Consider the following 13,351-nt stretch of genomic DNA (forward strand, 5'->3'; position numbering starts at 1 on the left):
GCTATAGTGTGACTGAACAGCTCTGCAGACTCTGCCATCTCAGTTCCACCATACTGTGCAGGGCTGATGGAGACTTCAGAGCTGGGAGAAAGCAAGTTTGATTGGGATGACAACTCAGAGGACTGGTGTTTTTTGGATGCGGTACTTGAAGTGGCTGAGAGGGCACTTGTTGGACCACTTGAGATCCATTCAAGCATTTTCCTTTTTTGGCCATCATCTACCTTTGTTCCTGTTGTTCGTGTCCGTAAAAAAGGGAGCACATCGGATTGTCCACGGTAAGTAGTAGACATCTTACTTTTGCTGGTAGATGGTCTATCTTCAGCAGATGATAATGGAGCTTTGCCACCTTCCCCACGGACAAACCCTTTTTTTCCTTTTCCAACACGCCTCTTCCCCTTTCCACCAGCATCTGTCATTTTGCCACTCATGTTGATTGCGACAAGATTGTGCACTGAAAATGTGGTAGTAAAAATTGAGAGGTGGTGTAGATTGCAGCGGTGGTCTAGCTTTATTAACAGCAGAATAATAAAGAATAAATATCCCTGACAATGCAACTATGGCCCTTAAACTGGCAGCATAAATTGCTAGTATAATGGCTTAGTAACTATCAGTTTGAGTGTGCAATGCAGGCAGACGTGCTGCAAATATCTGTGCACTACTGGGACTATACAGAAGTCCAACAGCCACGTTTAGGATGACACTAAGTTCACTCAGTGTTTGCTAGTACAATGGCTTAGTAACTATCAGTTTGAGTGTGCAATGCAGGCAGAGGTGCTGCAAATATCTGTGCACTACTGGGACTATACAGAAGTCCAACAGCCACGTTTAGGATGCCATTAGGTACACTCAGTGTTTGCTAGTATAATGGCTTAGTAACTATTAGTTTGAGTGTGCAATGCAGGCAGACGTGCTGCAAATATCTGTGCACTACTGGGACTATACAGAAGTCCAACAGCCACGTTTAGGATGCCACTAAGTTCACTCAGTGTTTGCTAGTATAATGGCTTAGTAACTATCAGTTTGAGTGTGCAATGCAGGCAGACGTGCTGCAAATATCTGTGCACTACTGGGACTATACAGAAGTCCAACAGCCACGTTTAGGATGCCACTAGGTACACTCAGTGTTTGCTAGTATAATGGCTTAGTTATAATGAGTTGGAGTGTGCAATGCAGGCAGAGGTGCTGCAAATATCTGTGCACTACTGGGACTATACAGAAGTCCAACAGCCACGTTTAGGATGACACTAAGTTCACTCAGTGTTTGCTAGTATAATGGCTTAGTAACTATCAGTTTGAGTGTGCAATGCAGGCAGACGTGCTGCAAATATCTGTGCACTACTGGGATTATACAGAAGTCCAACAGCCACGTTTAGGATGCCACTAGGTACACTCAGTGTTTGCTAGTATAATGGCTTAGTTATAATGAGTTGGAGTGTGCAGTGCAGGCAGAGGTGCTGCAAATATCTGTGCACTACTGGGACTATACAGAAGTCCAACAGCCACGTTTAGGATGACACTAAGTTCACTCAGTGTTTGCTAGTATAATGGCTTAGTAACTATCAGTTTGAGTGTGCAATGCAGGCAGACGTGCTGCAAATATCTTTGCACTAGTGGGACTATACAGAAGTCCAACAGCCACGTTTAGGATGCCACTAGGTACACTCAGTGTTTGCTAGTATAATGGCTTAGTTATAATGAGTTGGAGTGTGCAGAGGGCAGGAGGGTACAGTGCCAGGGTTGTGGGGCTCTGGGTAGAGGAAAGGAAGCCTGCCTTTCTATTCCCTTCTAATGGGGAAATGCAGCGAGGAAATCCCTGACCTTAGCTACACAGACGCTGTCTCTGTTTTCAGGACCTATCACCTATGGCTCTGACCCTGCCGGTACGAGCCCTTAAAAGGACTGATAGAAAGTGCTCTCCCTAAGCTGTCCAGCGCTGTGTATGGAGCGAATACAGCAGTATCGGCGATAGGACAAAGGACGGAGCTGCGCCAGTGATGTCTGACACCAAGGACGCAGAAGAGATAATGGCGTCCGGACGGGCAGATACTCGTTTTTATAATGCAGGGACATGTGACATGGACATCCTATCACACATGCCGTTGCTTCTCTGGCTAAAAGTCCACTTAGCTGTGTGTGTGTCTGGGATTGGCTGACATAATGGCCCTCCCCACTACACGCACGCGCTTAGGGAAGGAAGACAAGGAAAAAAAAAAAAATGGCGATCGCCATTATCCATACAGCAGTGATCTGAAGGCGCTGTTCCCGCACACTATACACTGAAATTTCATAATAGTGTGAGTCACAGAGTGACTTACACTATTACAGCGGAAAGCCAGCTAGGAATTAGCTGTTTTTTTGCTGTTAGAACCGTTCTCGAACGTTTCTAGAACTATCGAGCTTTTGCAAAAAGCTCGAGTTCTAGTTTGATCTAGAACAGGCCCCAAAATCACTCGAGCCTAGAACTGGAGAACCTCGAACCGCGAACCGCGCTCAACTCTACTCAGCACAGAAAAAAAAATTGAAATACCTCAAATTGTAGAAATTATGGCGGGCTTTGCACGCTACGATATCGCAGGTGCGGTGGGGTCAAATTGAAAGTGACACACATCCGGCGTCACAGTCGATATCATAGTGTGCAAATCCTTTTTGATACGATTAACCAGCGCAAAAGCGTCGTTATCGTATTATCGGTGTAGGGTCCGACTTTTCCATAATACCGGTGCAGCGACGGGTACGATGTTGTTTCTCGGTCCTGCGGCCGCACACATCGCTGTGTCGTGAAGCCGCAGGAGCGAGGAACATCTCCTACCTGCATCCCGGCTGCAATGCGGAAGGACGGAGGTGGGCGGGATGTTTACATCCTGCTCATCTCCGCCCCTCCGCTCCTATTGGCCACCTGCCGTGTGACATCGCTATGACGCCGCATGACCCGCCCCTTTATGAAGGAGGCGGGTCGCCGGCCAGAGCGACGTCGCAGGACAGGTGAGTGCATGTGAAGCTGCCGTAGCGACAATGTTTGCTACGGCAGCAATCACAAGATATCGCACCTGCGGCGGGGGTGGGTACTATCGCTGCAGCATCGGTAACACATTGTTACCTATATCGCAACGTGCAAAGTACCCCTAAAACTATTTAAAGATTTATTAGTTAAAATGAACTTTGTTCGTGAGAAACCCCCATTAAGAGCTAACGCATCTCCTGCAATGTAGCTCTAGCACACACTCGGCCAGGCACTGGTGGCCAAACTCATTGGAAACAAGCTGTTCACTATGTAAGATGAAAATTCTGAAATGTGCTGTGTATCATGTAGTACAGATAATAAACATTTACCGCATATTTTTTTCTTATAAGCATGTATGTTTGGCTGAAAGCATTTTTGCATTAGGGCTTCTACAGCATCTATGGAAGCTTTATCTTTCTTCTCCTGAATCATCTTCTGAGCTGATTTATATTACAATAAATAATCTTGTAAATTAATTCAGAAGAGGGGAGATGGGGATTACAGACCATGCAATGAGACAAGCTTGCTGACAAATGTTACTAAAAACTCATTTTGTAGCTGTCTATGTACAGGAATGGATAGAGACTGCAAACCTAAACTGTCCACCATGTTTAATGAAACCCTGTTATAAAATATTTTTGCCAAAAATACCTGCATTAAAGTATAAAGGGCTTCAAAGGTCTCCAAATCGACAAGGGGTCTGGATTAAACATTCTAGATATATTCAGAACCCCTTTCTATAATAAATCTTTCTGTCAAATAATGATAGTGCCTTGATGTAGCTTGCTCACCTATGACATCATGGGAGATTCACATTTTGGAATCAGTTGCTTTGTCATTATTGTTTTTTTCTCTTTGATTTATATGAATTTAATCAAATAAAAACAAATAAATCACATTTGCCTGTGTGTGTCCTTTACTAGAATGGGATCTTAATATTTTAATTGTGCAATATATTTTAGAAGCTTTAATTTCTCATGACCTCTAAGCTTCTTTATGCCAAATGTGCTCCCACATTTAGCACCGCTATCTTGTATTTTTCTCTAGCCTTTTCTTTCTCACCCATTACATCTCACATTATTGATTTATGTGTTTATGAAGACCATGTTAAAAATGATCATTGTACCCATAGCGGTACCACATAATGCCCCTACCTGTACAAAATATATTTTATAAAATTTGATTTATCATATGACCTCTTAGCTTCTTTATGCCAAACGTGCTCATTCTATTTAGTGCCACTATCTTGTATTTTTCTCCAGCCTGATCTTTCTCAACCATTACATCTCACATTATACATTTATGCGTTTATGAAGACCATATTGAAAATAGACATGTGTAATGGTTGTGTCTGACCATACAGGACATGGTCTGATCATACTATATCTCCTAGGAGAAAATACTGTGGAAGAGAGAGCGCAATAGGGTCTTACCCGGTAGGGATGTCAGACAAAGAAGGATTCCGGTACACTCACCTTTTCAGGTTCTGAAGGTCACAACCCCTATGTAGCACATCTGATGGTGGTATCAGCCACAGCCCCGAGATGTACAGCATGTAATATGATGTAGAAGGAAATCAGGTATATACCGCAATTTGTTCCTTTGATGTCCTGAGTAAGGAGACAGATGTCTCTGAAATGCATAGACCTGTACGAACAAAAAATCATATTAATACAATATTGAGTATCAGCGCGGTATATACCCGATTTCCTTCTACCTCATATTACATATCTCCTGGCAAGGAGAGGAGAAACAAGAAAGTATACAGGTAACATAGCACTGGATCACAGCTAATTCTTTTGAGACGTAAAGCATTTCTCTGCCTGTTTTTAAAATATCTTTAACCTCAAAGAAAGAATCATTTGCGATCCCATGCTGTAATGTCTGTATATTTTTTTTACTTCCTCTCCTGCCCAGGAGATGTGGTATGATTACTCAATATCCTGTACGATCGTAGCTGAAGATATGAAGGGGTTAAACACAGTGCTGCTGGAGCAATAGACCAGACAGGATAAGATCAACAGTGATCTTTATTTTTCTATGCATTTTGGAGACTATATCTACTTCTTCAGAATTCCCTTGGTAATCTGTGATTTTTATCCTGATGAAGGAGAAATAGTGTCCGAAACATGCAATAAAATAAAGATCACTATTCATCTTATAATGTCTGGTCTATTGCTACAGCAGCACAGTGTTTAACCCCTTCATCGCTTTATCTATGATCTACTATCCATTGTCTGAAAGCTTTTACAGTGGTTATGATTATCTCACAACCTCCCCAGGTGAATATACTCTTATCCATCCCACAAGGATAATAGCCCATATGCACCTTTTGTCTTTTCAGCAATGTTGTCAGCTTGAAAGTCCCAGAACAGTCAGACACAGCCATTACACAGTACATAGCAGGGATATTTATACATTTTTTCAACAAATCAAAATGTGTAAATTACAATTATCCAAAAATTAGGATCAATAAAAATGAACTTTGTTCATAGGAAAACACCTTTAAGAGCTCACTCCTCTCCTGCAATGTAGCTATAGCACACACTTGACTAGGCTCTGGTTGCCAAACTCATTGGAAACTAGCTGTTCACTATGTAAGATAAAAGCTCTGAAATGTGTTGAATATCATGTATCTCAGAGAATAAACATTTAGAGCATTTTTTGGTACAAGCATGTATGTTTAGCTACAAACATTTTTCCATTAGGGCTTCTACAGCATCTATGCCAGTTTTATCTCCGTTGTCTTGAATAATCTTCTGAGCTGACTTATGGCCCACTAAATAATCTCTTAAATTAGTTCAGAATAGGAGAGATGGGGGTTAGAGACCATGACATTAGACAAGCTTGTTGACAAATTTTACTAATAACTAGTTTTGTAGCTGTTTATGTACAGGAATGCATAGAAACTGCAGAAACTAAACTGTCCAACATGTTTAATGAAACGCAGTTGTGAAATATCTTTGCCAAAAATACCTTTATTAAAGTATAAAGTGCTTCAAAGGTCTCCAAATTAACAAGAGTTCTGGGTTAAACATAATAAATATATTGGGAACCCATTTCTTTATTAAATCTTTCTGTCAAATAATAATATTTCCTTGAATTAGCTTATTCATCCATAACATGGGAGATTCACATTTTGGGATCAGTTGGTTTTTAATTATTCTTTGTTTCTGTTTGATTTATATGAATAATTAAATAAAATCAGGTAAATCACTTTTAGCTGTTTGTGTCGTTTACTAGAATAGGATCTTTATTTCTTACTTGCTCAATATATTTTATAAACTTTGATTTATCATATGGCCTCTTAGCTTCTTTAAGACAAATGTGCTCACCCTATCTTGCGCCTTTGTCTTGATTTTTTTGTCCAGGCTTTTCGTTCTCAACCCATTACATCTTACATTACTCATTTATGTGTTTATGAAGACCATGTTGAAAATAGACATGATTATTGTACCCATAGCGGTACCACATAATGCCCATACCTGTACAAAATGTATCTAAATCTATAAATAATTTTATTTTATATGAGAAAAAAACTGATGAATTAAATGAATTAAAATAACATTTACCTTATGGCAGTAAAGTAAATCTTTCCCACTAAAAACTCATACTTTCTTAGGATTCATTCCATCTTTTCATGCAATATAACTGAAAAAAATAGAAATTCTTATGATTACTGTAAATCCTGTAAGAGATACATGAATATACATCATTACACGTTTTATATCATGCTAATATTTTTAGTTATTCCGATCTTGTATTAATTTAGTAGTAGCATTTTTGGAGCTTTGGAGTTTTGGCAGAACTAAAAAGTCCTTGCTTGAGCTTTGACAATATTCATATTTATTTTAAGGGGCAAATATAATAAAATTATAAAAAAAATCAATAAACTGTCGTGAAGTTGCAACTTTTTAAAGAGCTTACTCAGGACTTTTTAGTTTTTTACTGTGGGCCTATAAACTAACAGGCAGTTAATTGCTAACTGTCTTTTGTGCCCAGTGCCGATCTCCACCACCACAGAGCAGTCACAGACCACTCTTGCCAGCGATTCAGCTGCTCCACATCAATAGAGCAGCTTATGCTCTTCCAAACTGAGTTGTCAATAGTGCGTAACTGCTGATGTACTGCTGATTGACAATTAGGTCCCTGCGGTTAGGCTTTGGGGAGTTGGATGCCAATCACCAATGGAAACTGCAGAACCACCAGACAGAGCAGTGACTATGTTAAGGATGGGACTCAAGCGGTCCCTCAGGATCTGACTGCTGTTTAAAATTATATTGTCATGTGTGCACGCGAGAAAGAACAATAACAGACACTATATCGGTTAGGGACCTTCTCCATGACAGACGCTGAGGCAACTAGTCTTTATTATTTGAAACTTCTATGACTCTTGAGAAGTGAAGGGTGTATACAAACGTTTAGTCCAATCAAGTATCGTAGGCTGGACTCAGGACATATAGGAATTAGCATAGTCTCTTTTTGATTGGACAGTCCAGACTTAGGAATTTCTTTGTTCATCAGCTTCTTTAGGTGTAAACAGGATATGGCAGCCAATTAACTCTTTGAGAACTAAATCAGCGCTAAAGCGGAGAAATTACAAGCCTAATTAATCACAAATATCAGTCCGCCACATTCAAATCCGTGGGCAGCTGGTACTCAGAAAGCCCCCCCTGGTTTCTCCCTTTTTACAACTCAGAAATACAGACAGACAGTCAAATCCGTATGACCCACGGACCCTATGACCCTATGGGGTCTGGGTCCTTTCCTTTGGTCTAGACTACTGGCAAAGGACACAGGCCCGCTAGGGGTCAACAGCATCAATATCCCCCTCAGATCAGAGGTCAAACCTTTCGCCAAAGACCACCGATTCACAGGCAAATCATCATATACATTGTATATGAAACTTTCCTGTGTTTTTTTTGAGAGTGATCAATTCTCTATCGGGGGTCTCCGGGTACTGGGAAATGGTCTCCTTGATCCGAGAGAGAAATTCGTCCAATCCTTCTTATGGTAATTTCAGCAGTGCCTCCACTGTTAAGGACGGGACTCAAGCGGTCCCTCAGGATCTGACTGCTGTTTCAAATTATATTGTCATGTGTGCACGCGAGAAAGAACAATAACAGACACTATATCAGTTAGAGACCTTCTCCATGACAGACGCTGAGGCAACTAGTCTTTATTGTTTGAAACTTTTATGACTCTTGAGAAGTGAAGGGTGTATACAAACGTTTAGTCCAATCAAGTATCGTAGGCTGGACTCAGGACATATAGGAATTAGCATAGTGTCTTTTTGATTGGATAGTCCAGACTTAGGAATTTCTTTGTTCATCAGCTTCTTTGGGTGTAAACAGGATATGGCAGCCATCTTCAGAATTACATGTGCTGGTATATTGTTACGACCGGGTGGTGGAAACACTGGACCGTACACCGATTTCCCCTGAGGAGGCAGCCAGGCCGGTCACCCCGCCAGAGGGTCCTGATGCACGGCAGCCGAAGCACAATTGGTAGCTGGACAGTCCGTAGAGGAGCAGGAAAGGTGGATGGCGCAGAGCACACAAAGTTCTGGACGGTAGCCCGGGTGACGAAGCTCAGGGTCCGAGGTCGGGTTGTAGGGTCATACGGGATCCGGAACCTGCTGAGCGATGGAACGGGTCACCGAACGGAGCCAGGGACTGGAGACTGGCGGAGCTGCAGAGGTGGTGGAACATCTGCCGAAGTCACCGTCAGGGTCCAGGGATGGACTTGGTTCGGAGCGACTGGCGTGGCAGGGCAGGCTCTGCGAGACAGACAGGGTTAATACAAGGCAAAGCACAGGGCAAAGCAATACAGGGACCTGAACACTAGCTTGCTAAACACATAGAACAGGCCCCGCCCACCAGGAAAGTGCATCTTAAAATACCCTGTACCTGTCTATGCAATTTCCTGTTTCTAGGTGCTGGCCCTTTAAGAAAGGGTCAATGACTGCGCGTGCGCCCTAATGCGCATGCGCGAGGCCCGAGTACCAGAAGCCAGTCCAGGGAGCGGTGCGGAGGAAGCAGGGGTGCCCGGCTGGAAGTCCCACGTCGCAGAGGAGCGCCGGGAGCGGGGAGCTGGACGCATGGAGGCCGCAGGCGGGGAAGAGGAGGCCGGGACCAGAGTGGTGAGCAGGGGACGCCGCCGGGGAGCGGGGAGCGGGCCACGGGGACCGGAGAGTGGGGCCAGGGGACCGGGAAGCGTGACATATATTGTATTAAGGAAAATACACTAAATATGCAATATACATATACACGTATTAGTAAAAAGAACAAAGGCATTCATAAATATGTGCATTACTTTACATCTACTAAACTATATACCTGAGTCTATGAAATGGCTGAATTAAGTATTTTTGGATACTCAATTCTTATCCTCAACAGTCCCCCCTAAAGACTTATTTCTGCCATTTCTGAATTCTAAGGGTACTGTGTTCCCTTAGGAAGAGAGATAGAAAGATCTGTGTGAAAGACCTGCCTAACTGAACGTTGAGACATGGGCGGAAAGGGGAAAGGGGTTTTTTTCATCGGTTTGAGACCAAGGACTCATAGGCGAGTCCTTACCCTTTGTAGTGGGGCTTTCCCATGTCTCAAGGTTCTCTAAATCCTTTCTTCTAACTGTTCTGGCAATAATGATCTGAGACTGTACAGGTTTCCTGAAAAGGATAAGTATGAGCAGGACGCTCAGTGCAGCTCTGGTTGGTCGACCCTTCTGCAATGTGAGGTATGGATCCATAGATTTTTCTGCGGTTGGATCGGCTTATCTAGTATTGACTCATGGCTCTTTTTCGCTTGTCCTTTATGATCAATCAGTCTCCTGACTGGAGACCATATGCTACTAGCTCTGATTTAAGATCTGGAATTGGAGAATACACCTGATTATCACATTATTTAGTCAATCATATGAAAATTGTACATGACTGTGCTAAACCAAAAAATATCTTATATAAAAATCTGTTTATTACCAAAAAAAAACCATACATTTTTATTCACGATTTGCCAGTTTCCACTTTTGTATAAAATATACACCTTTTTGTAAACCCATTTTTTTACATACCACCTTCATCATGTGCTTTTCAGCAATAATGTCGTTTTCTGCACTGGAATGCCTTGGACCAAGCCTGGAGAGAAATCTACACAACACGCACAGACTTGTATAAAACGTGCTCATGATATTCAACTATAATCAGTTTGCAGTTTCTAAAAATGGGTAGAGCAGGTACAGGGTGCTTTTGCGGATTCTTTGCACATGTCTTACAAGACTGGGTGAGTCTGCCCACCTGAGTACTGAACCCTGGTGTCACCAAAGCACACACTGATAACTGTCTTTCACAGATTTTAGTCCATAGGTTACCTGGGCCATCATTAAGAAGAGCTCTCATGGCAGAGAAAGCTTACCACCCTTTGTCCACAGACCTTCCTCAGTCAACTGGATCCTTGCATGTCACACTCCATTCCTTGTTGTATCGCTTATTCCTGTAGGGATTTAAGAAAACAAGGAGTGACAAAAGTCACTGATGTGACAAGTGCCACCAAGGTATGGTCCATATTGGTGAAAGACTCTCAACTCTAGGCCCGTTCACTGCTTCTTGGTCAGCTGCACCATCAACTCAGATCTAGACTTTCTCTTCAGCATACCTAATTCATTTGACAACAGGAAAAAACTACAACCTACATACACATCTAAAGACTCTTACCCACTCCTGTTCTACCCATCTAGAGAGGCATTAATGCGTCACTTCCTCCTGTACCGATAGGAGGGGAGGGAATGGTTCAAATTTAGACTACCTCATGTTGTGTAAACCGTAGAATATCCAGTGTAGAATCGACCAACATCTTGTTCCATCTATGAAAACAAAAACTAAAAAAATATACATTAGATCATTCTTATAACTTTAACTCTGACCATAATACAGTTAGTGGTGATCTATACTTCACATGACTAAAAAAAACTAAATAAAATAAATAAACAAATAAACATAGAAAACAAGACTTTCCTATTTCAATTAACAGATATGCCTCATAGTAATCTAGTAAACATAACTATTGCAAGGGAAAAGCCAGCTTCCAAACCTAATCTAATCTAATATGCCTGCTGCACCCTCTACTGTTGGAGAATATAATATATAACTTCTTCCCCCCTTTGTTGTTTTTAGTTTTTGTTTACCAATGTGGCAAAATTCAGAGTTTTTATGCTGGTATTCCCTAAAAGAAAAAATAAGACAGCAGGTAATAAATTAGCTACATACTAGAAACTAAAATTGGACAAACACTGAAAATAACGTATATCTTACAACAATATACATTGCTGGTGAATTTTAAAACCTTACGATAAACAACACTGTATCCATAACGAAAAGAAAACCTTTGATAGTAGAAAATAACTGAAACATGGTTAGGTGACAGCTGTGATTGGGCGACTAACCTGCAAAAATATAAATTGTTTAAAAGGGGATAGAGTCACAAAATAAAAATATATTGCTCGAATAAATCACCATTAAAAAACAAAACAACACAGAAAATAATTCACATATCTCATGTAATCTAATTTTCCCTGCAAAATTAATTGAATCATTCAGATATAAGCAGTAATCTAAAAATGTGAAATCCTGAACTCTAAGGGTTAAACCGAACTTACGTCACCATTGGGGAAAAAAACCCACATTCCATTCTTATCTCTTAGTAGAAGCCAGAGAGAGAGAAGGAAAAAAACTCATCTCTTGTTATAACAAAGACGTAGCCGTGAACACATCCATTCCCCACATCTCCGTCGGATACATTATATATTTTTTCTTTTTACAACTGGATTTGATACCTTCTGGCATCAGTAGGGGTAAGTCGTTTACAATTTTTTTTTAAAATAACTAACACAATACAAAGATATATATTTACCTACCTCTATTCTATATTATGATATAATGTTGCAGAACTTCTAAAATACCAATTGATTTTATGTGAACAGATACCTCTTTCTATTTATCAAGTCTGCAAAAGTTTCACTTATTTATCTTTGACTTGCATGTATTGGATAGCTGAGTAAACAAATATACTATTTAAATGTTTATTCAAATGTGTTTGTCATATATACTAGAGAACACCTCCCACTGGGGATGGGTGGAGAGCTTTGGACAAAGAGCCATTGCAAGGGGCGTGGCTTATGAGGTGTACTGCAATCAGTGGGTGCAGCAAGATGGCCGCCACAGGAAGTTCCAGGCACCTGTCTTCCGGGTGTAGCATCCATGTTGTGACTCCCTGGGTGTAATGGGAGGGGCTGGAACTACGGAGTGAACCAGGGGTGTTACTTTTAATGGCTGTAAACCAGTTCGCATTCCAGTATACAAAGAAGAGATTTGTTTAGTACCAGATATAATGACTTCTACAGGAGAACAATGAGACACAGCTAGAGAAAAACATTTAGTGATTCTAGAAACAGCAACAGGTAGTGAATGGGGTCTTTGCTCTCCAGTATACCCTCACTGGAGATCAATATGGACTTCCGTACATGGGTTGCAGCCTGCCATCTGGTGGTAGTCCAACTACTTTACACAATTCCTTTGTATACTGTTTCGTGCTCTTTTTCTTTCTTTTTTTTTTTCCTCAACTAGAGCGATAGCGTTCTCAGCTCCTACTAAAAAAACACATTTCTTTCTTGAACAGAGTATGCATAGTGCTTTAATTGGATCGGCCAATTCCAACTGAATCCTTTCCCACCTCGCCTGTGTACGGGAGGACGTTCCTATGACATCCAACGTATGAATAAAAATACCATTCCTCATGCGTTCCTATTTCTCTGGCTTTCTACACAATAGCAGTGGTTGTGTCCTTTATGACAGAGGGGAAGAGTTGATTCTAACACAATTAATTTACCTGAACCCTTCCCTCCTCGCCCATTATCTATTCAATATTTAATATTCAATATTTAATAAGCAGTGAATGTGTAATCTGCAACACAGGGGAATCGCTAGTTCCCATACCTCTGTCCAAAAAACAAACTTAATTGCAAATACTGAAAACGCATAAGCCCACTAGTTTCTGTTCTAAACTCCAAACAAAAAAACACTCTGTCTTTCTTACAAATCACTACAGCTCCTTCGTTTGCTTTTGCTACATAAAAGCTGCAGCTACGTGGGTAATTGACCCCTCCTTCCTTTTAGTGTAAAGATTACATCTGCGTCCTTGGGCTCTGGTCCCCCCTCCCTCTGACTCTTCGCTCCAAGCAGCAGTGGGTAATTTTCTTCCTCTTCCTCTCAGTGAAAGAATGCAGGGACGTAGCTGCGTAATTCCCAGACCCCCGCTCTATCCATGTTCAAACAGCCAGTGGGCGTATGACCCCCCT

The sequence above is a fragment of the Anomaloglossus baeobatrachus genome, chromosome 11 (genome assembly GCF_048569485.1).
Source record: "Anomaloglossus baeobatrachus isolate aAnoBae1 chromosome 11, aAnoBae1.hap1, whole genome shotgun sequence".
Lineage (NCBI taxonomy): Eukaryota > Metazoa > Chordata > Amphibia > Anura > Aromobatidae > Anomaloglossus > Anomaloglossus baeobatrachus.